Source organism: Cyanistes caeruleus, chromosome 2 (assembly GCF_971803275.1).
Source record: "Cyanistes caeruleus chromosome 2, bCyaCae1.hap1.1, whole genome shotgun sequence".
Taxonomy (NCBI): Eukaryota; Metazoa; Chordata; class Aves; order Passeriformes; family Paridae; genus Cyanistes; species Cyanistes caeruleus.
In genome coordinates this window covers 98,249,824-98,277,059 of record NC_141702.1, presented here as the reverse complement: position 1 = coordinate 98,277,059, position 27,236 = coordinate 98,249,824, and the positions used below count along the sequence as shown (strand labels likewise).

Here is a 27,236-nt window from a genome sequence, read left to right as displayed (position 1 = left end):
GTCCACTGTTCCTGCACAAAGATTTCCAAGCCAAGCATCACCATCTAAGAAAACATCTCTGCCATTGTCACTTGCTTCCAGTCTGCCCCCTGTGTAACCAGGGCTGTGATTTTGAGCTGCCAGGGCTGGCATGTGTTTTTAAGCACCTTTCAGTAGCAGAACAAGCCAGTGTTAGTAACTGAAGTTCGAGTTATAGCATCCATATCCTCTTTGAGCTTTATCTGGTCGGGTCTGGAGCGCTGCCAAGGATTGAGCATAGGCAACCTCTTTGGACAGCCTGCTCCAAAGCTTGGCTGGTGAACCGTGTTAATTCTGATCTCAGGCTTGCCTGAGAATCATTATAATGGTATTGGTGAGCTGTTGCTTAGGCCTGATGTACTTAAGCTAGCATGCACATTGTTATTTTAAGTATCTCTGCCCCTGTGCTCTTATTCATATGTAAAATAGGTAGCCCACCCAGAAATTTGAGTTATTGGCTGTGGACTGACAGTGGGGCCTTTTAGTAACTGGGTATTTGAGTCTGAGCACATCTTTAGTTCATATTTTCCAAGGCAACCTCCTGCTTCTATTTGGCAGGTGATTTGGGAAATATAAATCAAATCATTTGGCAAACTGTTTTTCTGATGTCATACACAAATGAAGCAGATGTTTAAATGATTCTGTTTAGCTTTGAAATTGTGGCATTAAAGGTGAAGAAGGAACCCCTTTAAAACTAGGCCCTGAACATTTTGTTCTTGAGTTTCTGTTGAAGCTGAAACTTTTGGAAAACTTGTCTCTGATGTCAATGGGAATGAGATGAGGCATGTTTATAGAATAAAGGCATTATGTTGGCTGTTAGTGGTGCAATGTGTATGAATAAAAGGGGTTTATCTCACTAAATGTTCAGAGGTTTGCCTGAAATCACTTTCAATATCCTTTCTTGTTCTCTATATAGTAAACTATGTAATTAGGGAACATGTTATACAGCAAACTCAGTTTAAAAAATTGATTTTTAAAGCATAAAAGAGGCAGTGACTGAAGTCCTGCCAGGCTCTATCGAATACTCACATGTATTATATTGTAAACATAATATGGTTATAGTGTATGTTGTCATAATAATTGGCAATGGTACTGGAGTCAGTCATTGAGTGCTTTGTTCATGTGGTAATAGATGACAAGGGCTACAACATTCGTTGGCAGCAAAGTTGTTTTCCTATCTCTTTCTCTCCGTAAATTGGTTTCAGAATAGTTTTGTGGGGTTTTTTTCAAACCAACTGTCTTAGGATCCAGATGGCTTTATCTCTTTTTAATGAGATTTGGGATATTTTCCTTACAAGTGGTGTTCACTCAGTGCTGCCACAAAAGCTGCATTCCTCATTTTTCTTAAAGCCTGGCACAGTGACAAGAGAGGGAAGGCTCAGCAGTGACCCACAGCACGGAGGGGTGGATTGAGATTCAGTGGGATCCAGAGCTGAAAGGTAGCCTGAGTCAGGGGAAAGCATAAATTATTAGTCTGGAGGCTTGCAAATGGTTTTAGGTTTGTGGATAGGAACAGCCTAGTTAGTCTGTGCAGGCTTGATTCCACGATCCTAACTCATGCACGCCACATTACTGGTGTCCAGCAGGCTGACATGGGATGGGACCTGTTCCTTGTGAGTAGCTAGAAAAACTGCCCTATCCATGTGCAAAGGTTCTGAAGGGGCAGTCAGAATAGAGGACAGTTGGGAAATGACCATTTTTCCTGCAGAAACTCCTAGAGGTTCATTTTTTTTCCCTGATAGTTGCTGGAGTTTCACAGGATACAACCCTCTTCAAATTACTTCTGTTAAGATCCACACCACACGTAAGACAGGACTCTGCAGGATCCTGAAAGACAATTTGTGGCAGCTGCAGGCATTCACAGCAGGCATTCATTTCAATTGTCAGGGAGTGAATTTCACCTAAAACAGGTTGAACAGCTGAAAAAAGGTTGTCTGCATTTCACCTTCCAAATACAGACTATAAGCCTCAAATTTCTTTGCTTCAGATTCTTCTTAAAATAAAAAACCCTGTTTTTTCTTGAAAAAAAACACACAACCTGTGCATCACCATGCTTTTGCCTCCATGTATATCTTTCACTTTTTGCCAGTTTGAGCCAGCACTTCCTGACTTTAGTTACACGTGATGTAGTCGTGTGCTTCTACCCTTTTGAGGCTCCTGTGCCTTCTCTTGTACTGTTTATGTCCCTGTCCTGCTGTCTCTGTGTCAATCATTTTCTGTCTCATTTCACACTGTGCACCACTCTCTGTCTCAAAGCCCATTTATGTCTTGTCACCATTCTCAGTGTCTTTGGGCTTCCAAAGAAGAATATTCCACCTGCATGTATTTCTACTTCTGCCAGCAGGACAAGAGTTGCAAAACAATCAGTTCTACAAGAATGTCTTGTTCCTACAAAGCAGACATAACTTGGTTATGTCTTGCACTGATGTGTGGGATTTGGCTTTCTCTGTTGTCAACATGGGCATTCTGGATCTGTAAAGCTACTGCCAAAAATCTAAGGCAGGGATTGTCTAAAGCTCTCACTCAATCCATAGCAAAATCTCAGCAATTTTCACTTGGAAAACACACAAATTAACATTGAAATGTTTTCTCAACATTGTAAAGATTTTATTTACTGGTATCTGATGAAATTGCAGCATTTTTTTCTTACTTATATGTAGCAACAGGTGCATGTGTAAAATCTATTGCACGGTGGATTCTCATATCAGGTATAATCATTGCAAACTGCAGTTGTCCCAAGTGCTTTTCTCATCAATATTCTGATTGTTTGTTGTGTGACTAATCTGTATTTTTAAACAAGATTTGCTCATAAAGAATTATTGATTAGGACATGCTAACAGGTCCTCTCCCTACACCAGTGCTCAGCACAGTAAAACTTGTATTGGCTGCATGGGATCAGAACAGAATCAGAACAGGAGAGTTTTCACAGCACACAAGTGAGCTGAAAATTGTTTTTCAAGACCACTATGAATTTTTCTTTGTGTACTTTATACCCTGTGAGGGGAAATTGTCATGCAACAGTGCTCAGTACTGTAATTGGGCCTGATTTAGGTTGTACTTTAACCACTGAAAAAGTCCTGATATCTGCAGAATCTTTATAAACCATGAAAAATCTTACAGGTATGGCTGTACTTAGCTACACCTTTCACTGTGGGGAAATGGCAGAATCTGATAGAATGGTTTCCTGTACTGGAGTAACCAGAAGCTGGACCTGTTTATATCCTCTGCATTGGAAAATTCAGAAAAGGGAAGTTTTGCCATTGCTGAGGTTCTAAGGTGATATGTTTGAAAGCACACAGCAACCTAGCCATAGGAAAATTGCCTCTCCAGGTGTTTTCCAGCTTTATCAAACCTTGTAGCAGAGAAGGAAAGGAACACACAGACATAGCTTTTTCTTGATGAGTCATCTTATTTATTACAATCCTCCCTTTGAAAAAATTATTTGCAAAGAGGCTTGAAGCTCTTGTTTTCTTCAAAGCAGCACTGTTTATTAGAAAACTGAAAGATCATGTATTGTCTTGCATGTGTACATCTTAGGTGAGAGATCATGTAAGCTGCTGCTTCTTGCACATTGATGAATTCACACCTGTCTTGTTCTGGGGGCTGTCCAAAGGGCAGGTGCAGAGTTTGTGAGTGTGAATTGGGTGCTGCACCACGTTGGAGTCACACTAAATTCTCTGTCCCTCATAGTACCCTACCCCATCCACTAATGCTGTGGAAAATGTTGGCCGTCATCCTTTAAACAGCACAGTGTTTGCATTTCCCTTGATCATCGTCCCAGAGCAAAGTTCAGTAGGTTGAGGAAGTGTTGTTTAAGTGCAATTGGTCTAAAAATATATCAAAAGGAAGACTGCTGCATATGAACAAATCATGGAGAGGCTTTATATAGGCTTGTTGATATCTGTAAATACATAAAACAAGGAAGCAGCAGCTTATGACATGGTTATTTCTGGAAAAGCGGAAGGTCTGACTGTTATCATTATACCATGCACAGAGCTAAGCAGTTACTCCTGAAGAAACTATGGGTGGAATTAAGAACCCCATAATTAGAACAATTCCATAGGGTTATGAACACTCCGCTCCAGATCTTGCTGCTGCAAAACAATGGCAAATCACACATTAATGCCAATGGGATCAGGCTTAGGATCTCCACTTCCCTTTATCTGTGTTCTTTTAACAAAACTCTTACCTCTCCAGGGAATACCTATTCTGAAAAAAAGCCTGAGGATCTGACAGTCTTTAGTGAATTGTGGCAGATCTCAACATAGAATATTCCAGTATCAGTGAAGAGGTGTGTTGGTTCCAGTTCAGTTCTTCAGACAAAGAGAGAAAAATATATTTTCAGTATCCACATGGGGAGAAAAAAAAGCTGGAAGAACCTACTAGGTCAGTTAGTTTGCTCACTGTGTCATAGGTCATTATTACCCAGTTACCTCTGTATAGAGTATTTTAAGTTCAACTGCAGTAGTAAGCAGTCAAATACACGCTGACCTACAACACTCAAAAACGTATCCAGCCTTGAAATGAAGAATCCATTGAGATTTCCCATGGTAATTTCAGCTATAAATAACTTGTTCAATAGGCCATGTTTCTACATGAACTTTGTGTATACAATAAGTCACCATTAGGAACCAGCATTTTCTGTTCTATTGAGTCAAGCTAGTAAATAATGTTAACAAGTGAGTATTTTCTTCAAACATGTCCCTGTAAGACATTTTCCTCTTCAAGTAATTTTGTCTGCTTTTTTTATGTTTAAATTCTATTTTGAAAGCATTCCTTCTAAACTGTAAAACTTGGTGTGGTGATTCACAGCACGTTTCACCAGTGAAAAAGCTGGTATTGCTTTTTGTCTACACATATAAGGAAAGTTTCTAGTTTGGATTTTTTAGCTACAATGTCAGCTGTTTGTAGTTCTTGGTACTTTTCAGACCATGTGTTTTCCAGGGAGAAGACTTGGCTAGTGGTGGAGGTTTTATTTCTACTTCCCTTGCAGTTTGCTGCTTTAAGACATGTTTAATTAGAACTGGCTTAGTTTATTAAGTGATTCAAATTGTTCTGCATTAATATCTTCACCTTTCATCCTCACAGTTTTATTGATCTCACAAATCTTGTTATCATGGATGCATACATTTATTTTCTTCTCACGAAAGCCCTAAAGTTTATGTTGCAAGTCTCCATTCATTATTACTTTGTTAGATCTTTCAGTTTTCAGTTACTTCAATACATTTTACTGATAGTATTGTGCCAGTGTTCATAATGAGAATGTCAGGCACTATTAAGTCAAGTGCTCTCCACAGATATATTGCAACTATACAATTACTTTCATCATCCAAATACTTGTTCATCCAACAATGCTAAGACTTGTTTTACAAGATCTGTTTGCCACAACACTGGGTTGACTGGGATGATATTAATTATATTCTATCACTTCCATTCTTCATTAAATTTATAACAGCTTTGTTACCTAGAAGGAAGGTCAGACTTGCTGTCCATTAGCTCTGAGTCATCCTGCTGGTCTCTGTTATTCCTGGCACAACATTAGCACTTTTTCAGTCAAATGGGATTTCCCTGGAATGCCTTAATTTACTAATATAAACATGATTAGCTCTGAAGTCTTCTCTGTCCTAGTTCTTAGGTGCAAGGTAGATGAATTGGCTGACTTTAAAATGTTGATTTCTAGTGCATGTTGTATAACATCCTGCTTGGTTACCAGGGGACTGGAAAATAGTTCAAATTCATCACGTGACATAAGAACAGCTGTCCAAATATGGAACAGAAATATTTCTAAATGTGTCTGTCTCTTCTGCACCACTATTAAAAGTTTTATCATTTCCATCTGGCAAAGGGTTTCTGTAGCTGGTAGGGTATTGTAGTCTTGATAAGTTTGAGGGGTTTTTAATTCTTCATGTTACATTGGTGATGTCAGCTGTGGATTTTCTGCTGATGTTTCTAACGTATTGATATTTTTCTCTTTGTAAGTTCTAACTCACAGGGATTATTACCATTTATCTTCATTATTATATAGTGCTTTTTATTATGAACTACTGCTTGCACTTGAATTGTGAAAGAAAACAGCATTTTTAGGCAAAATTATCCTTATCTTGACTGTGGAATTACAAATTCATGACCATCCTAAGATTTCTTCTTTAAAAAACTTCTCACTTCTGACTTTCAATTCAATTTCAACCATAATTTTAATTACTCTGATAGGATTCTGAACTTGCAGGTTACTGACAACTGCAACACATATATCACCTCATGTCTTTGTGCAACAGTGTCTCCTTCATCTCATCTACTCATTTTACATTGTGAGTATGGTTTGTTGGGTTTTTAGCACTTATATCACATTTTAGCATTTAAATCACATTTTACATGTTGTGCAGTGTTCACTAATAATGATGGCATCATTCTCTTGTATTGGTGGTTATTTAATGATCTCAGGTTCATTACTTCTTCTAATCTCAGTATGTAAAGGACTGAAAAAGTCATTTTTTAACACTCTGCCATGTTAGTTCAACTTTGTCAGAGACTGAGCACTCACTGGGTTCGCTTTTTTGCCAGCTTCCTCAGGTACTACCGTAACATCTTCCTACTGTAACATCTTCCTGCCTACTCCAACTTAGCTCCAATCAAACAGAGGTAAACACTTGCACTTTTTGTGTTTTTCTAAGAGGTAAGGTTACCACAGGGAATGTATTTTCATAAAAGCCCTGTTAAAGAGTTCTTCCCAAGTCATGCACTTGATTGTCTCTTTTCCATATGATCAAAGCTACTCTGAGGCTAATGTCCTCTGTTCCAGAAGTGATGCCATTTCTGGAGGAGGTCTCAGTATTTTGTTCCAAACCAAATTTTTCTTCTTTCAAAATAGTGTGTTGTAAATTAAAAGGGATGATATAAAGTGTGTTGAGGGAGCTATAGCATCCAGCTGGTTTGTAAGTGATGTTAAAGGCTGCTCCCAGGAGTAGAGCACACTGCATGTTTTACACTGAGAATTCAAATTTAGTCATTTCAGTATTCTGAAACAATAGCTGTTCAGAGGTGATAAAGCAAAAATGTGGCTTGGGCATGCCTCCTTGCTTTAGTACTTTAAATTAAATGCTTTCCCAGGGCAGGGCCCTTAGCACAGTTCTCCCCTCTTCCTGAGGGAAGTTCCTCTTTCCTTCCTGAAATATAATCATCACTGTAGGCTTTTCTGTCTCCTGTACTCCCAGGAAAGACTGTTTCCTTAATACACATATGTTGCAATTAAACCTCTTAAACATCATTTTAGTAATAATTATTTTAGGAATATTCCTGATTAAACCTGCCAATTAGCACAGACTAAGAGGAAACTAGAAGTAAATAATGACTTCTTTCAGTATGTTTTCCTATCCAGAATACTCATAGATAATAGCAGAGGAAGACAGTTGGCAAAAATTGTACTGTACCTCTTCTTTCATGAGCTTTCAGTCTGATTTCTAACTGAGGGAGGAGGGGAACAATAACCAAGCAGAATTAGGACGTGCAAAGGCTTTTCTAATTCTTATCTGTTTTATACTCTGTTAAAGTGATCATCTTCTTATACATAATCTCATGTTCTCCAGTGACAGAGACAAAGAACTTAATGATCCCTGAGTGTCACATGTTTAACCTGTGGTTTTGATGTGATTTGTCCAGATTGTGTTGTTAAGGAAATCTTTAGGGTCTCATCAGGACATAAGGACACTTATTTCCTTCCTGAATGAAGATCACAGAAGGACCTTCTGTGATAAACCAGTACCATCCTACTGTATTAGCAGTGTTATGTTTGATGTGATAAATGCAGGAAAAGTATTAAGAGTCACAGTGGCTGAGCCACAGAGTCTTTCTGAATCCAGACTTGTTTGGATGTTTTGAAAGAGAAAATGAAATTGTCACATGGTTGCTGATTACATAGTGACTGAATTGTTTGAAACTCGTGTGCTTTGGGAGTCTGCAGCTGGGAAATCCCCAGCATGTGACTGGTACAGCTGTGTTTGATAGTGTGGTTAAACTTTACTGCCTGCATGAGTATTTCACCACATTGCATCTTCTACCTGTCTGCTGCAGCATTCCAATAACTGCCAAACACTCCTTGTCTTTCAGAATTTGCATCAGGGTTTGAACATCTGAGCTCCTTGAAATGTACTGATCTTTTGTTGATAAAGCAATAGGGAAACAGAGTCCCAAGTGAGGAGAAGGCACATTTCTCATTAAGGGTGAATACAGTTGCTTTCAGCCATCTGCATTTGTGCCACACTGCCAGGAGATATAAATCAGTTGTCAGGAAAAGGGGAACTTCTGGACTTCTGCTTTTCTTCAAGCTATTTCTGTGCTTATCCATTCCCATCTTGTTCCTGTGTTTCATCTTCCTGTGGCATCTTGTCAGCAGTGAATGTGGTGTGTTGTTTGGGATGGGAGCTCTTTGTTTCTTATTGGTACAGTGCCAAGGATGAAGAGACACAATTCTTTATGGGGCTTATAAGACTTTTTGTAATACAAATCAAATGTCCACTATTGGCTCCTTGGAAATTTGGATTATTAACCACTGCAAACCATCCCTGTTGTGACTTCACCTGATAGGTAGTCAGCCTTTTGCACACTTTTGCCACTCCCTGGAGGTTTCCTAACACTCTGTAGGCTCCACTGTCTCTCCCAGAGAGGAGCTCAGCACAGCCTGGTAGCAACTAGCAAGCTCCATGGCATTACAAGGAGCCACCTCTTCTGGAGTACCAACTACGTGGTCCCTAGAACACCGTGATCCCTGACCAGAGCAAGCTACTAAGAAACAACAGATCTGATTTAGAAAGAAAAAACCAAACCAAAACAAACAAAATCCCTCAAAAAACACAACAGTGAATCACCAGGTTACAAAGTGTTACATACTGTGGGGAAAATGCACAATATTTCCACTGTTTCCAGAATATTTGCAGGATGGTGTCCGCTGAAAATATATTTAGTCTTTGCTTCTCAGTTTTACCACATGTTTCTTTCACATGTGTGATGTCCAGGTAGAATCCAGTGGAGCTCTGATATTTCTCCTCTATCTCAACTCTGCCAGTTTGGGATTTGGAGAATGGTGCTGCTTCTGCCAAAGCTTTGCATAACATTTAAAATACATTTTCCTCTAGGTGTGTATCACCTCATGTTTCTAGAGATCAGCTAGGGCTTTTTCTCTGATATTTAATGAATTATTTCAAAATGCCTAATAGAGTGAGACATTGTCAGTAGCTTCCTGAAAGGATTTTGTTCATGTTTAATTTTATGCCTGAATTTTTTCACATGTGGTGGCAAAAACATCTGTGGTGCAATACTGTAGCATGTTAACTTTGCCTTCTCTCATTCTCAGTATAAGCTGATAAAGTTTGATCTTTGTTGTTTGTTATCAGCTTTACACTGTAAGGGGCAGGAAGGAAAGTTTTACATATATGTGTTGTTACTTTAAAACATAGAACAAGATTATCAGCAGATTGGTATATTATGAATCAGATATTGTTTATTGTTATAATATATTTTTCAAAAAACTTAGCCCTTTGTGAGGCCTTTAGGTATTCTCTCCCTTCACTTCTTTCATAACAAAGAGCAACTTACGTTTTAGTGGATCTGCTTAAGTAGTCAAAAGGTAGCAAGAGATGACAGAAATGTTTGAGAAATGCAGAGCATGGAGTAAGGATTAGCACAATAGAAAAAAAAATCATGAGATGAGCTATTATTATTCCCCCAATTTGTTGGTTCCTGGTTTTCATATGTTATTAATATTCCTCTGTATTTTGTTTGAGGAAGTAGTCAGATGAAAGGTCACAACTGTTTTATGAAAGTGGGTGAATCATATACTGATTCACTGTGTACAGGCAGTGAATGCTCCATGAATTTGTGACTGTGCATTCCTCTATTAGTTTTCCATATGTTCTGTGGAAACCTAAATTACTAGAGATGAAAAGGGCTGCAAATCACTTAAACAGAAACGGTGTTGCAATATAACTTGATGGACTTGAACAGGAAATTTCATAGTTCATTTAAATCACACACTGTGCAAATTTAGGCTGCATCCCCCCAGAAATATTTGAGATAAAAGTCAGATGAGCAGGTATTTACTAGGCAGAAGTAGGATGCCCAGTGCTTTGGTCATGAGATGGAGAATGTGCTCAATTCAGACTTTTCTGATCAAATGTGAGGGCTGCAGTGTAAACATGTGTTTCCTCCCCAGATTCACACTAAAACCCTCAGTTGGGGTTGGGGCCAGACTCTTTGTGACAGATCAGAACAGCAGTTCTGCTCTTGCTTTCCCATCACTTGACACTGGAGATAATTCCCACAGCTGAGGTCGAATGAAGGCAGAGAGGGAAAATTCACGTTGCAGACAAAAATTTGGAGAAAAATTATCACCAGAGATTGTAATCAGAATGATGGAAGGGTCTGGGTTAGTTAGTTTGCTTTTTCTCTAAGATTGTCCTGAGGCAAAGTTGACACGTTTTTAAATGCCACATCTGCTCTGTCATTTGGCAAACGTGCCTACTTCTGTTACCACCAAATTATATAACGTGGTGGGACCGGGGCACGTGCTTCACCACAGCCTGGTGGGTCACTTGACAGGATGGGGAACATATTATGATAATCAGGGAATCTTGTCTTTGTTTCTTTTTTCCCCCTCCAACAGGGACAGTTTCATGCTTGTGGGAAGGTGCTGTGCTGGCAGTTCTGGGAAGTGATGCACTGTGCCCTGAGCAGGCACCACACACACACACACACACACACACACACACACACACACACACGGTTACTCCACACACTGATCCCGTGTGTGCCGTGACACTGCACGCTTCCCTCATCCTGATGGGACAGCAGCCCCATTCCCACATGGAAAAACAACCTTTAGGGCTGAAAATGCACATCAGGCCAGCTCAGGTGTTTGGCCTTTGTTACTACACCTTCATGCCAAGACTGGCAGAACTTTAAAACTAGAGAATTCCCTATAATTTCAGCCAGAGCAGACAAGAGTCCATCTTATCAATACTGATGGAAATGTGAAGGCCCATCTGCTAGAGGTACTACCTTTTACTTGGGGCAATAACTACAATTCTCACAAATCATGTAGTACAAAGCTTTAAAACTGCCTAATACAGCTGCAGGTGCAGCTGTGATATGGGCAGGGGGCTGCATGGGCATTATGCAATCCATGGCTGTGAAGTTAAGAGAGAAACAGTCCTGCTAGAAATGCAGGTGAATCTGCTGTAAACTACCTGGAATCCTAATCCACAGTTAGGATCCTATCTAGGAAAGTACTGCTGACCTTCTGTATAGGACTCAAGTAACTGAAAGCTAAGCAATTTCATTGATACATCTCTGGAGTGAGGCCTGAGCTTCTTCTAAATGACAAGTTTAATTACAGCTCCTCTGCTCTGACCTTTAGTTGGCTTTATGTAGGCATCCAGGCTTGCACGTTGTACATTGCACAAAGGGAGTTCGAGTTTGGTTTTCTCTTACTACACCTACAAGTGGAATGCCAGTCTGATGCACTCAGAAATGAAAATAAACACTGAACAGAGCAAGCAGAAGCACCGTGGAACATGAGGGTTCAGTATAACTTCATTTGTCTAATGCCATCCTGAAGAATGATTTTTTTTTTATTTTTTTTTAAGAAGAAATAAGTCAAAATAAATGTATATTTCAGCCTTTTCTCTTCAGGTGATATAGGATTAATTTATGCTGTACTGGGCAAATTTTATAAGCTTTATAGTGCACCTTTTTGGAATTAACTTACAACATATGTATTGAATATTGCTTCATTCTAAAAGTCACTGTTTTCTAAAATGTTTTTTCAAAACAGCTAAATGAAGGCTTTAAAACCTGATTTGGCATATGAACTGACAAAACTGCAAAGAGAGAGAATGTCTCTGTAAAATATCTGTAACTGTTTACCTTCAAATGTGGGATAAGGCATTATGAAATATAGGATCATAAATGTTTTATTCCCTCTTGATAGGCATGGAGATTATATATTTTTGAGACCAAAATGTACAGCATGCAAGGGGAGAAACTAGACCTGCTGATTCTCCCTAATTTTTTTTACATAAAATCTCCTTTCCTATGACCATTTTAAGCTGTTTCACATGTAACTATATGTAAGGGGAAGCAGATGGGCTAAAGAGATGTGTTTTTGTGTGCTTAAATATTCCATTATTAACTAGTGAGGTGCTTTCCTGAAACCTAAACCTGAGGGGGTTTTACTGATGCCCTTTATTTCTTGTAGTTTTATGTTAAATAAATAACATAACATGTTTTAAAAGATACTTAAGCATGTCATCAGTTCTGGGGAAAATTAGGAGAGGCTACTTGAATTCTTTAACAAATTGTACTAATGGGCAACATTAAGTCATCTTGGTGGTGGGGGGAAGCACGTATGCAGAAGGAGCTGGGTTTGGGAACTTAAACAGAAAAACCACAGAGTGAGTAGGAAGCTTGTCTTGGGTAAGAGTAATGAAAAGCTTAGCAAGAACTCTCAGAGCAGCATCCTGCTTTACCCGCTGGGGGCACGTTCAGCTGTCTCATTTGTTTGATTCTTGCACATCTGGGAAAGATCTGACCCTGTAAAAGGGCTTGTTAGTTTTATCTTGATAGTAGAGCTGATAAATAACTTGGGGGGTGGGGGGGAAAAAACAAACAATGAGTAAAGTTGTTTTTTCTGCCTTCTCTGTGTGGGAGGTTTCTCACCCTTCAGCTGGAGTGTAAGTACTCAAGGAGGCTGAGTACCTGGAGCTGGCACAGCTGAGAGGCTGAAACTGGTGTGGAACCAGGCTGGAAACAGTGTCAGACGCCTCCTGAGAACAGTCTGGCACTGAGGAAAGTTCCTGTGCTTTCAGCAGCAGAGCTACTGCAGAGGAGTCCCACTCCTTCCCTGGCTGCTCCCTCCCATTCCTCCACTGTAGCCAAGGCTGGTCCAGCAACCTTTGCAGCAGTGCTGTGGGTGATGGGGTGAAAAGCCCAGTGAGCAAGGTGGAAGTGGAATGCTTTGGAATTAAAAATTAATACCAGTAATTAAAACTAACAGTTAAAACTAATTCTTATTTGTGAACTTAATTAAAGCAGCACTATTTGGAGTTAAATTCTATACCAGTATCTTCTAACTGGAAAAACCACCTGAGTTTTGGCGAGGCACTCAGGTTAAAATGTTGAGAGCTGAGTAGTTTGACTGGTGCCAAATTAAATGCTCTTCCTCAGTGATTAATGATCAGGCTCAGCCTCCACGAGAATGTGGTTTCATGAGCCCTTCTTTCTCACAGTAGTGTCATCTGCGTGTCACTCACTCCTGCCTGCTGCCACCATCACCTACATATTCACTTGTGCCAGCGTAGCAGCTGATGTGACTGCACAGTGAGTTAGATTGGGAAGCTAATTAATTTTTTCTAAAAACCTTTTTTAGGGGGAGGAGAAGGGGTAGGAGAGGTTAATCTTCCTCAACAGAGTGCAGCAAGTGCCTATACCAGCAGTTGTCCTGTCACAGGCAAGGTTGTGGTGTAAGGTGAAAGTAAATTGGAGGGACTAAGTTGTTAAAGCCAGCACTGTTACTGAGAAGTTTATGAAAATAAGCCTTGTTTTGATGCAGAGCAGCAGGAAAAAGGATGCAACCAACTCTTCTGGGAGTTTCTGGGTTACATGTGGTTATTTTCCTCAGAACAGAGACCTAGCTCAGAGTGCCTGTGGATCCTCATTCAGATCCGTTTTTTCTGTAGCAGACTGAACAGGAATCACCTTGCTTCTAAATTCTGAAAGAGCAGGCTGTGCTAGAATCGAATGGATGTGAGTTTATTCACAGGTAGAGAGAAAAAAAAACCCTAATTAACCTGAATTGTTCTGTGTGATGCTGTTGATCTTTGGTGCAGTCATCTCATGTCCTTTCCTCCTGTGCCCTGGGCAGTGCAGCCACAGGAGATGGTGCAAGTGGTCTGTGGTGCTGCACAGACGTGTGTCCTTTCCAGGCACTGCCCTCAAATCTGCCTTTCTTTGTGCTGTAAATCAGCCCTCCTGGACTGTCTTCTTCGCTGCACAGCCCGTGCACTCCTTGCCTGGGTATCTCACGACTTTCCCTGAACTTTAGTTCCCTCTGGTACAGAGGTTCCTTGTCTGCCTTTTTCCAGGTATAGTATAATAAGATTTTGCTCTTTATCTGGTGATTTCTAATTAGAGTTCTTGCAACTATGTGTGCACCTCCTCATTTCTTACACAGAAAAATAGATATAGGTGACAATAGCGGTGGAATACAATTACAGCCTGCTCTCCATCAGGATGTGGAATGGTTAAATAGCTGTCCTGGCTTCCGGCCACTGCTCAAGTAATTTGCATTTTAACCATTCCTTTTGGCAGTTTGATTTGCTTATTTTTTGTGTTTATATATCATGTTTCTGTGTTTTTCTTCACTATGGATTAATTGTGCCATTAAGTCAGAAACCAAGAGGAACCTGCGCGCTCAGTGACGGCATCCAGAAACCTAAGCAGGTTGTATCATGTGTCACACCGAGAAGCTAATGATATTAAAGAATAAAGAACAATAATTATCCCCGTAATGCTGTTTGCTGTAGTAACTTTATTATAAAAACTCATTGATCCCTTCAGTTCCGTGTATGATCTGTTAACCGGTCGCCTGCCAGAAGCCTTTCTCCAGATTTTATACAGTTCTCGGGCAGCCAGTTTTCCCATCTAAATTGATACGATTTTGCCTGAGAAGAGGACCAGGAGAGAGAGCATTTTAGAGTCTGTGCCACGTCTGTGCAGCGTTGGGAGCCTCTCAGTGTTCTCTGTAAGCCCCAGGCTGACCAAGCAGCAAAGCCACCCCGCAGCTCTGCCGGGCGCTGCCCGCACACCCGAGCCCATCGAGGCTGTGCTTTATGTGCCTGTGCCCCTCCATGGCCCAGTAAATCGGCAGCGGGCCGTGCTCTGCTGCTGCTCACCGGACTCCGGGAAGCCCTTTTTATCTTGGGGCTGCCGGATTGCTCGGCTGGGCTGGCTCCAGGAGTGTCCCGGGCTCCAGGAGCATCTCCCGCAGGTTGTGTTCTGCCGCCTTCTGGCGGTGGCTGCTCTGCTCTGCAGCCTTCCCACCCTCCCTGAACCGCAGTGCCGCCGGAAAGGTGCCCCAAAAGGAACAAAACCACTTAGGAAGAAAGTCTAGAGGAGAACCGCTAAGATGCTCAGAGGGCTGGAGCACCTTTCCTGTGCAGACAGGCTGGGAGAGATGTGCTTGTTCAGCCTGGAGAAGAGAAGGCTCCAGGGAAACCTCGCTCCAGTGCCCTCCAGAGCTTAGAGGGAGCCTGTAAAAAACAGGGAGAGCAGCCTTTTACTCGGGCAGATAGTGATGAGGCAAGGATGAACAATTTTATACTGAAAGAGGAGGAACTCAGATTAGATATTAGGACGAAATTCTTTAGCGAGGCACTGGCACAGGCTGCCCAGAGAAGCTGTGGATGCTCCATCCCTGGGAGTGTTCAAGGCCAGGTTGGATGTGGCTCTGAGCCTCACCTGGGACAGTGTGTGGCATCCCTGCCTGTGACAGGGGGTTTGGCACTAGATGATCTGTAAGGTCCCACCCCAAACCGTTTTATGCTTCTATGATAAGTTCTTAAAAGAGGGACTTTGTAACAAAGCTGGTTTAAGCTGTGATACTGGGACTTTGCTGACACAATTCGTTATCAGGTTTAGTTTTAAGGTTTAGTTGACTGTCTCGGCAATTATTTTGTTGTTCCTTGAACTCAGATAGAGGAAACATTAGGTCAAGGGATCTGAGTTATTGCTGTGTTTCAGTTGTAAAGTGTTGATGAAACTCTGCATGTAGCTTTTTCCCTACCATTTTCTGTATGGAGAATGAAGTGACAATAACAGCTACTTTATCTCAGTGTTTGGATGTTGATTGAAACAAGGCCCTCAGCGCAAAGAATATGGGGTGTAAAAACCATTTATACATTTCCCAATAGAATAGGACCCAAGTTCTTTCAGAGAATCCTGTCTCATGGGTTGTATTTTTTAAATGCTTGTACAAAATCAGGGTGACCTCATGCCAAATACAGATCACCATTTTTAAGTTGTTTTTTGGTAAATTACTGCAAAACAGAAGGGAACTAAGGAAAAATATTTTTCATTTAGGCATATTAGAATATATTTTTCAATATGTTCAGACCGAAGTGATTAAATCATTGATAAATTTATCAATTGTTGATTTAACCTTTAAATTAAAAAAACTAGAAATAATAACTAATTACTAGAAATAATAACTAAGTAATAACTAGAAAGTAGTAGTAATTTCATTACTGTCTGGTATCCATCTAACTGTAGTGCTGTAATAATTTACTTCAATTGATTATTAATAATTAATAACTCTTCTAATAGAAGAAAATTCACACACTTTTTTCTGCACTCCTCTGAAGGACTAAATACAGAAATAAAGAAGTTCATAAGAAATGAGTATTGTCTCCAGACAGAGTCACTTTTTTTCTGCAACAGAGCAGCAATCTGAGGGACTTTACATCTCCAGAGTACAGCAATTAGGGAAGCCTTAATGATTTTCATTAATTAAGACAGATGAAGAGCTGTCTCTGGTTTTGTCTCTCTTTTCAGAGGCCACTGTTGCTTAGGTTTCAATACACGTGTGGTTCCCCTCCTGTGTGGTTGTGGTGTCCCACCCTTAAGAGCAAGGAAGCACCTAAGACTGGTAAATGCTCATGGGCAAAAGGAATGGCAAAAGTCTGCAAGCAACCAGAAAGTTTTATTAATGAATTGCACACTTGGCATGGAAACTGGTGTGTTGAGCCCTGACCTACTCTATAAGCACATGGTGTGGGTTTGGGATAAAGGGAAGAGAGAAAGGAATAGATTAACAAAAGAGAGAAAGAGACAGAAGAAGAGATCACCAGTCCTGACTCCAGCATTGATTTCTGTCTGCTGTTAATTAATTAATAATTATTGGGTATGTCAGTTTTTTCATAAGCAGCATATCCTGATAATTTTGGCTCATTCCATCATATTATATGGTTTTACCCCATTGACTGATGCACTTTCCTCTTTAAAAGCTCTTTTAATGCACCCCTTAACTGTATTCCTAACTCCTCATCCTGCATTGTTGTCAGTGAAGTCAGCAATTGCCTGCCTTTAATTCTTCCCTAAATATGGAAGGCCTAACCCATTTCCTACTCTTTTCATATAAATCTTTCAAGCTTGTAAGGGTCAAGTCTTTTAAAAAACTTAACTACTTAACATGTGGCAGTGACATGGGTTGCTTGTTTATTATCTAAATAAATTACTTCTAAATTAATATTGCTAATATTTACTAAAAAAAAAAAGAACCTTTTACTTCCCTTCTTTTTCTTCATCTTGTCTTCAGATTTTTGAGTTTATTAGTCCTTTTGTGGTGATTTATATTTCCAAATAAGCTATATTTTTTTATGTACAAGAAATAGCTTAGATATGGCAGGAAAAACATGGAATTTTTAATGACAAATACTGTAGATACTACTAATTTCTACTGGTAAAGGTAATTTGTTTCTCCTTGTTCTTACATGAAGATCAAACCTCTTAATACTAGGATTTACAACTGATGCTCTGGAATTTTTTTCAGCATTAGCTATGAGCTCTATTTACTATGCAGATAAAAACAAGTAGTACAAATAGAGTTAAGGTTAAAGAAAATATTTGAATAGAAGATAGTAGATGTGAAAAATACATGTCTGAAATGCAAAGCACTGGAATGAGATCCTGGGTTGATATAGATCTTTATAGCTTCATGGATGTTAATAGACTTATCCCAATTCACAGAGTTCAGACAAAACAATGAAGTCAAGCCTCAGAGAAAAAGGAAAAACCATGGGTGGGACTCGGTGAGGAAGTCCTTGAGTAGCATGAAAAACACACAGCAGAGGTTAAAGTAGTGCTTCAGCCACTGGAATATTTTTTTTTCTCTGTTTCTGTAGGTCTGGCAGTTGGCTCATAAATGTTTTCTTACACACACAGGGTCACGGACCAGCCAAGAAGGTAGTTGAGTTTGTCTGCAGTTTTGTTTAAAAAAGCACCTAAATGGTGCAGCCGCTGGATGTCTCTCTTGCTCCGCTTCCATGGACAAGGACTGGCCTTTCAGAGGGATGAGCCTACATCTGGGAAAGATAAGTGGGTCAGGGTGGGAAGCCAGCTGCTCCCTGCTGCCCAGCTGACGGGGATGATGGGACACAGCTCTCAACACAAGAGATTGTGAGGTATCAGCAAGATTAACAGATGAGAAATGCATTTTTATTCCATTACAAGAGCACTTTTTTTCCTGCCCCATTCTTCTCAGTTGCGTTCTGTGCCACTGTACTAAACCTGCTGCCAATAACTGAAGATTATTTGAAAAAATAAGTTAAAATTTACCATGCCTTTCTCAATAGTTACCATGTAAAAGCAAAAGTTTTAGGCTGGATAGAAGAAATGAACCAGGAAAATGTTCTTTATTCATGCCAGGGGTTTCTGGCCCAGATCAGTTAAGCTGGGAGCAATTTCATATAAACAAGAACTAGATTTCCCTTTTCTGGAAGAGTCTGCACTCTCTGCTTTCTCTGTTCTGAAACAGAATTGAGAGATCCATACATTCAGAACTTCCAGTGAAATCCTGCTCTGAAAAAGTGGGTATTAATGGAAAATTTTGGTTACCTGTGTAAGGCAAGGGCACAGGACCAGGTCTCTGTCTTGCTCAGATGCTGCGTTGGAAAGGCAATGGAAATCTTTCCTTAGACACATTATCAGCTCTTCTTCATTCAGGGCATCAAAAATACATAAATGCAGCAGAATGCTTCAGAAATTCTGTGGAGGTTGAGAACCACAAGGTGTCTGTCCTGTGTAGAATCAGAGTTCTGTACTGCTGCACAGCACAGAGCTCTCAGAGGTGGGCACTGCAGGGAGAACAGAGAGGTGCCTCAGGCAGCGCTTTCAGAAGCACCAGGGAATCTGTGTTTCAGTGATCTAGCTAGGCTAATATGGGAATTTGGGGTTAGGTTGGAATGTAATAGAAATCTCTATGTTTCAAGGCAATGCGATGACTAGATAATTTTTTCCATTTCTCAGTTCTCCACACTATTTTCAGAAAGTTGCATCTGTATATTGTGAAATAGTATGTTTCCTTATATTCATATTATATCTTTAATTCTTTAAGTTAAAAAACAACTTAGATTACAAATTCTAAGTGCTAAAAGTCTGATATATTTCAGGATTTTGATGGATTTTTTTCCTGTTTATTTTTTCTCAGTATATATGAAAGTAGTTACATAACTTTTGACTTTAGTGGTTGGCCAATATTTGAGCTCCTCTAGTTTATTTATGTCAGAAATGTTTATACAAAGTGATATATTTTTGTGTACATTCTTTGTAATCAAAGTAGGATTAAACTGAGGTCCTGTTTTCCTGAATGTAGCAGGAAAAAAGACAATAGGAAACAGCTCTTTTGGGAGTAGCCCCAAGCCTCTCTCTTCAATCAGGGCTGCACTCAGAAAACCCTTGCTCCTTTTTTTCTCTCTGTGGTAATTCAGAATTCATTCTACAAAGTGCTTCACTGGTTTGGGGTTCTCTTACCTACATTTTTAATTTTTCTGACTAGACCACACAATTGTGCTTAAACTACATACACTTTTGTGTTTGTACCCACATGGCTCAGATGGTTTTTTTATTTGCTTGTCTTGTGGCTGGTACTTGGGAGGCAAATACCTATTTGTCTGCATCTTCAGTTATATTTCAAACTCATTTTCTTCTCTAGGACTACAAATTGGTTTCATTCCACTCCATTTTCTGCTGAGGCCATTCAGGAAAACAGGCAGGAAAATAAGTTTTGGACTCTCTTATCTCAGACAGTGAAATTTAAGGAATATCAGAAGTGTTGTTTAATAGTCTAAACTAAGCATTAAACAGCGGAGGTGCTCATTGCCATGTTCTTGAAGTCTGGGGCAGACAAATCTGCATTTTGCTATACTGAATATTTAAAAGCCTTTAGTCCTCTGGATTTTAGCTTTTCTGGGCTTGTATTGAGAAAAGTGTTTTCCTAATCCTGACTATGTATAAAAACAATAATCAGAAGTGGTTATTCTGTGCAAGAGCCAGATTGCATGGTTGTTATCTTAGACTAGCAGTGAAACCCCTGGAGATCTATTTAATTATGTAAATTAGCGTGAAATTAGAAAATTATGTTTACTTTGAATTTTGGGGGGGCTGCTTGGGTTTTTCCCCTTGCAAAATCAAGAATAAGTATCATCAAAACATATGGTTTGTTTCTATAGCTTTTAGCTAGATTTAGCAACTGCTTCAGGTTCATAAGTAGTTAGTTATCTCATCTGTATCTTGCAGCAATATTCATCAAAACTCCCTGTAGTGTGGATGTCTTAATAAAAAGGAGGAATGAAGGGAAAGGAGTAATAATGTACACAGATGTATAGTGAAGTGCAGAGCTTTGAAGTTCCAAAGTTGAAGTTTTTTTTAACCAAAAGCAAGTGTCCATTTAAGTCTAGAATTATGGAAGAAAAGTGGATATGTAACTATGTTCATAATCAGAGAGGTACTTTTTTGGTGCTTAGTCTAAATAATGTAAAATATATAGGTTTTTGAGCAGCATAGAAAACATGAAAGTTGATAAAGTAGGAGGTTACTGTGGTCTGGGGAAAAGAGGAAGGATTCTAATAGTGAAATTCAGCATAGCTCAGTTGGAACTCTGTATTTCTATTGATGTACACTAGTTGAAAATTGGTTTATGATTTCAAGTTGCATAGAAACAGAGCAAACAAACAAAAAAGTACTGTTATGAAAGCATCCATCTAGGAAAACATTTGGGGAAGAAAATTAAAGTGAAAACAGCACTCTTTCTAAATTAAATTTACTACTGCATTTAATAAAGTTTCTTAGTAGGGAGTTCCTGAAAAATGTGGACTGAAATGTGAAGCAAACTGTCAATGCTCTTTTAGCTGCCGTGATGGTATATTTACAAGAATAAATTTCTTTTTTTTTTTTTTCATTACTTCTAAAGAAGCTTTCTAGAGAAAAAATAAATGCTTCATAACCACCTGGAGGAGCATTTGTTATGATTGTTTCCAAAGGAGCAGCTTAAGAGTTTTATGAATATCAAAGTTAATAAGCTCCTAGAAACAAGGAAAATTGCCTGTAGGTGATTTCTACTTATACAGAAACAGCTCCTCTCTGAACAGCAGTCTTCCCTGAACTTTCTCTCCAGGCCTGTTGCCTATTACTGTGCTGTCCTGTTCCTACTTCCTTTAGCTGTTTTGAATCAACAGTGGGTAGAGCATTATATGAAATGTACTTGAGGGTGAGAGATGATCTCACAAATTACAGAAAATAAACAATATTAAGTGTAGCTTGTGGCTATAGGCAGATCAGAGCAGTCTAATGGGAACACACTGGCTTTTTGAAAATGAAACAGCTATGCAACATTGCCATAAAGCCATAGTTATTGCTGGATTTGAAGAAGAGAAAATCTTTCAAAAAGGGGCTTCCAGAAAGGTGTCTGAAAAATATTTTTGTTTTCCTGTACTGAGTTGCTATTTGGTATGCACTAGGAGATGCTTCTCCTTTATTTTTTCTGCTTTTCCTCCCCCTCCTTGATGTTAAGGCACTTAATTGATAACTTTTATTAAAAATATAAAATTATTATTTTCTGCATAAACAGGATAATATGCATATCCCTCACAATGGTCACACTTGGAATTAGAGCTCCTTCCTCTCCTTAAAGGTGCAGGAAAACCTTATTATCATTACACAGCTCACAGAATCATGCTTAGGAAAGGATGTGCAGTATGACAGGACGTGCTAGAAAACTGGGTCTTCCTGTTGGGATTTCATGACAGGCTTTGAGTCCTGATGGGCTTTCTGCTGCCAAAGCCTTAAAGCAGCCTAAAGGCAGCAGAGTTGATTTTACAGAAGGCAGCAGGAGGCTGAAACAAGACTGAGCAGTGCTGGTTATTGCACAGGAAGAGTCTGGGGCTCTCTCCATCAGGGTTGAGCTGGTTCCACCCAGGAAGGGCAGGTGAATTGTGATTTAGTTCAAAATACAATCCACACTTTGGATGCCTATTAGATACAAATTAAAAGGGTCTTGCTCTATTCTTATTTACTGTTCCATGCTTTGGTAATTTCAGTCTATGTGTAGACAAGAGTTCATCATGTTAGATATTTGTATTTCACATTCCTCATGTTTCCTAAATTCTTTGTGGGTGGGGAAAAAACATTCATAAAGTTGTGGCAAGTTTCAGAAGTCTGTTACCTGAAGTTTTACTTAGGGGCTTTTATACAAACCTTTATTTTTCAAAGCTAACTCTGGAAGTACATTGTTGCTATTAGCACCCCTGGGGGACTGGCTCCCTCTAGAAAATAAATGTATGCTTCCTTAGCAAAGATGATGTTGTAGTCTTGATTGAAGAGTGAGCTCTTAATTCCCTCCACCACTGTTTTTTTAAGAAATCCACCCCTGATTTTTTGTTGCAGGGTGTAGAATAAAATAAGGAAAAACATTTTTCCTTCTTCAGGCAGCAAGTAAGCCTCTCCCTCCTTCTGTCCATTCAGCTGCAGTTGAACAGAAACCATCACAGGGACTTAAAGGGAGAAATATAATCAAATATATATTTATTATAATCACTATGTGCAATATAAAATAATACTTAATTCCCAATAGTTCACTCTAAAGCATGTGTTTCTTCTTTCCCCACTTCACTAGTCTGAAATAACGAGGCAGGAACCAGCTACATAGTGAAGCTGGCTCTCGACTTGTCTCACTCTGCTGTGGCAGTCAACATCAAAATTTCTATTACCTCTCTCTCCCTTGATTGTGGGGGTCCTTCTCCCCTCTCACTCTTTTTGTCACTGATTCCTCCTTCCTCCTCATGTCACTCTTGTTTTCTTGATTGTCCAAGAGTTTTTCAGTTTGTCCCACACCAGCAGGATGGACTCCTACTGTATATTTTGTTCTGCCTGACTGGGGAAGCTGAAACTTAGCATCCCTTAGACTTCTCCAAGTTGCTGTGTGTAATTGAATTGTCTGGAGTGCTAATCATCATTGGATAATTCTGACATTCTTGATGCAAAAATATGTGCATTAAAATAATAACATAATTACAGAATTTGCTTTTAGCATGAATATATTTCTATTTAGTGACACTGAAATTATTTTCTACTCTCAATGTTTATATATTGTTTTGGCAGATATGCAGTGGGCTATGAATAATTTTAAGGTGGTACAGTTTATTCCATGCTGCTTAAAAGCAAGGATTTTCCCCCTCCCCTTTTACCCCATCACATTTTATTATTAATGGACACATTTGACTTGTCAGTTTTCCCAAAACCTCGGTGTATTGGCTGGAATGATCAGATTAATTGCTTAACCATGTCATCACTAACCAGGCACACTGAACATGCTCTTCTTCTTGCTTTATCTCTTCCCTAGCAGTTCTTCTGCTGTTTTGTTTGGGGTTTTTTTTAAATCCTGTTAGCTTAAATATAAGAAGTGCAAGCCAAAATAGCCAGTACTGTGGAAGTGCAGGCTTCCAGGAGCTGTGTGGGCTAAGAGTAAACTTTCGACTTTGTCTGGAGGCAGGATGCTAAGGCAGCTCAGCTGGCAGCTTAATGGTGATTGTCATGAATATTAAATGACAGAACCAAAACAAAACTCCCAGAGAGACACTTATGCACAAATCTTACATAGCAACACAACCAGCTCAGACAGCTGGCTCTCTGTAGGCTTTCTTGAAAGAAAACAGTGCTGAGGCGTATTAGGATGATTTTTATAAACCGGAAAGCAAATTTGTGATGCATTGTTTGAAAGATAGAGGCCTTAATGATTTATAGCTTGAGGCAAAAATCTGTTTCCTGAAGTAGATAAATAACAGGTAAATTATATCTCTGCTGGTTCTCCCTTGGATTAAATGCTTTGTAATATTTTTTGGTTTTGTGCTGTCTGAAAATCTGTAAACAAATATGTACGAGCCTTACTGTTAGAAGTTCATCCCAACTCTCTGGTGTGCAGGTATAGTCTCGCTTTTCCCTCTGAAGTTCCTCTAATCCCTTTTTTGTTTCTATTTTTTTTTTTTTTGTTTGGTTTGGGTTTTTTCTCTAAAAAAAACCCAAAACACCACATTGCAGGGCACAGAATAATAAACTACATTTGAGTTTGTTTCTGTTTTGTGATTTGTCCCAGACAGGGTAAGAACTTCCTATTCACAAAGTACCTCCTTTGGCTCCTGTGGTGTAAAACTACATGTACCTCCGGCTACATGGAAAATATTGCAAAATAATTAAAATTCAAGAAGCCTGGATTTATTTGAAGTAACACCAACAGAGATTTGGGATGACTCCATTAACAGCACTGCAGTCATGCTGTTCCTAAAAGGATATCTAAAGGTGAGACATTCTCCAGGGCCTAGACAGTAATCTTGGCTACATTTTTAAGTGGGGATCAGATCCTTGCACATACCTTCCTTGTCTTTCATGGTTATTTAAATTTAGACCAACTTAATATGTGGTTCAGTGATTTCCATACTCCAAAAGGAATGAATTGAAATAACAGAGTAGGTTTCCTCAGATAACTGAGGAAATGTGTGTGTAGGCATGATCCATTTTGTGGTGTTATTCTGAGTATAAAAAGATAAAGTAAATCTAAACTATTTTTAGGTCCAATGAGTCAGTCTAAATGAGTTGATGGAAAAATATATAAATGAAAGGCCAGTCCAGTTAGAGGAAGTTATGGAGAGTAATGCTTTTATATAAACATTCTACAGAATTCATTTGGCTTTTCAAACTCTGTCTATAAATCAAGAAGTGCTTTCCAGTAGCTCATGGAAACCTCTCAAGTCACATGGTGCTAGCTATCTACTTTTAGTTCAATTCCACTGAAAACAGAATATTTTTATATATATTTAAAATAGAATTTTAAAAGTATTTATGCAAATGATTAATGAAGGTATTCCATTGATTATTATGTGACTACCAGCAGTGTGCACAATGAAAAATACAAGTGGCCAGCGGATTCCCAGCTGTGAAGAAAACACATCCAGTGAGATGATTTTCCAGCTCGTACCAGGAAAACCCAATTTATTTCTGCTGTTCTTAAGCCAAACAGCCTAGTGGAGGGTTTTTTTTAAGGATAACATAATCCAGATACATTTCAAAGACTTAGACTAGCTTATATTCGTGTTTTCACAGTACCATGAGGAATTTACACACACTGTCTCCAACAGGCCTTGCAATAAAATGAGCTACAGTATTGTAGAATAATGGTTTGTAGAATAATGGAATGTTTGTAGAATAATGTAGAATAATGGTTGTAGAATAATGGAATAACTATTTTCCTATGTATTGAAGCTTCCCATAAATATCAACACAGGGTAAAACCATATTCCCTTCAGCTGAAAGATGAAGCACCACAAAGTGATACCTCTTCAGAGTGAGGAAAGTAGAGTTCCATAAAGTAGCATTCTTGATGCTATAGCCATCTTGGGGTCCCAGCAGCCCAGATGTCCAGCCAACATTGCCTTCCTCAAGAGGCTAGAAGTCACAGCAGGGACAAAAGTCACAAGGAATTCAAGGAAAACACCAGCTCATTTAGCAGCTAGGAAGCCTGTCATTAAGGATGGCAAAGCTGTAGTGAAACTGAGAACTGCAACTTCATTTCTGTGTCCCAGGTCACATTTTCATTGGCTAAACTCCAGCCTTCTTTCTTAAACTGCAGTGGGCATCATTTAAAGACAAAATGGGAAAAGTTGATAAGTCATGGACTGAACAGCAGCAGTGTGATTTTCCATGAATTCAGGCACCTGCAAAGGATCAAAGCCAAAGGCATCATATTTTTGGAAAATGAGACTGAAGTTGTCAAGCGAGGAGCCAGCACTATGAGCTGTTTAGTTCATGCTGATTTCCCCAGAACTGTATCCAAGGAGGATGTCACACTTTTCTCAAGTTCAACCTTATCTCTGAGAGCATCAGCAAGTTTCCTCTCTTCTGAAAGAGAACTCTCCTGTGATTTATTTATAATCTCCTGCTTCTTCTTGTAAGTAGAGTTTCACTCCCCTTCCTTTGCTCTGCCTCACATCATTATGTTCCATTGATACGCTGCTGCTCCACATCTGAACCTTTCAGCAGCCTGTTTTCTCCCAGCTGCAAGAGATGCTAAACTCAAAGGAGACCACTCAGAGGAACCGAGGGAAGGATGTTAGGGACAATAATAATACTTAATGCATAGAATCACAGAGGCTCAGCCAAATATCATACCAAATATCATTCCAAATATCCCTCCTAAACTCATGTTCTTAAAATCCTCTCAAGTTCACTAAAATTGATAGGCTGGTTTTTTACCCACATTAATACTGAGAGTTTTTCAGATATCCCTACGAGCTAATTTGTGCCTATCATTTTTGTTGTGTCAGGGTGTTATTTGTGACCTGTTCAGTTTAAGAAATACAACATGTTTTAAAAGACTGTAAGACTGTTGTCTTTGTCTAAATTGCTGGATCTGTCTGTTGTGTATCTCAGGTGCACGTGTACATTTGTCTTTGTGTGATATGAAAATACTTCACAAATGCCTTGAAAGTCCTGCCCTATTCTTCAAAAGTCTTGCATCTATTTTAAAGTACGGGCACAGTTAAACAATAAATAAGGAAAAATCCTTGAAATGCCTGAGCACTTCCAAAACATGTTATCTGAAAATGTAATCTCAATTTAAACATGTAGTATCTTTGATTAACCAATTTTGCCTTAAGTATATTTAGGTGTGCTGCACAGTTCAGAATGAACACTTTGCCTCTTTTGTGGAATGATATTTGTTCTTATTAGTAAATTTTTTTAGAAGTTTTGCTCAAACTTCAAGAATTAATAAAGGGATAAATGTAATGAATAATTTTGAGTTTACCTGGGCTTTTATCTGCAGTGTAAAATAAAGGCTATGGAGCCACAGCCCCCAACAAGGCAAATAACCTTCCTAGGATACTCTTGATCTGCCTGTGGCTATTTTGAACCAGTTATCAATTTAATCTATAAAGTTATCCTCTAGGCAATGAATTGCTTGGTAACTAAGTTCTGTGTATCCAACACAAATGATTTTAGAATCCCTGCAAAGCAGCACAGAACAAGGCACGAGGAAGTTTTCAGCCATCATCTAATTCTGTCTGCCCAAACTGGCTGAAACAAGTGATACCTTTAAGGATTTTTTTTTTTTTTTTTCATTCAAAGAT

The 27,236-nt window shown here is 39.2% G+C and overlaps 1 long non-coding RNA gene across 3 annotated transcripts in view; it reads left to right on the top strand.

Moving 5' to 3' along the window:
* The window catches only part of LOC147655031 (uncharacterized), a 49,368-nt gene extending 22,469 nt beyond the window's left edge, over positions 1 to 26,899 (top strand). The window contains exons 1-3 of one of the 3 annotated variants that reach the window (XR_015283707.1): positions 18,184 to 18,245; positions 24,209 to 24,411; positions 25,004 to 26,899. This is a non-coding gene — a long non-coding RNA (uncharacterized LOC147655031). Of the gene's footprint in view, positions 1 to 18,183; positions 18,246 to 24,208; positions 24,412 to 25,000 lie in introns of those variants that run through there. The other 2 variants (XR_015283706.1, XR_015283708.1) reach the window with 2 other exon arrangements.
* Positions 26,900 to 27,236: the final 337 nt, after the last annotated feature.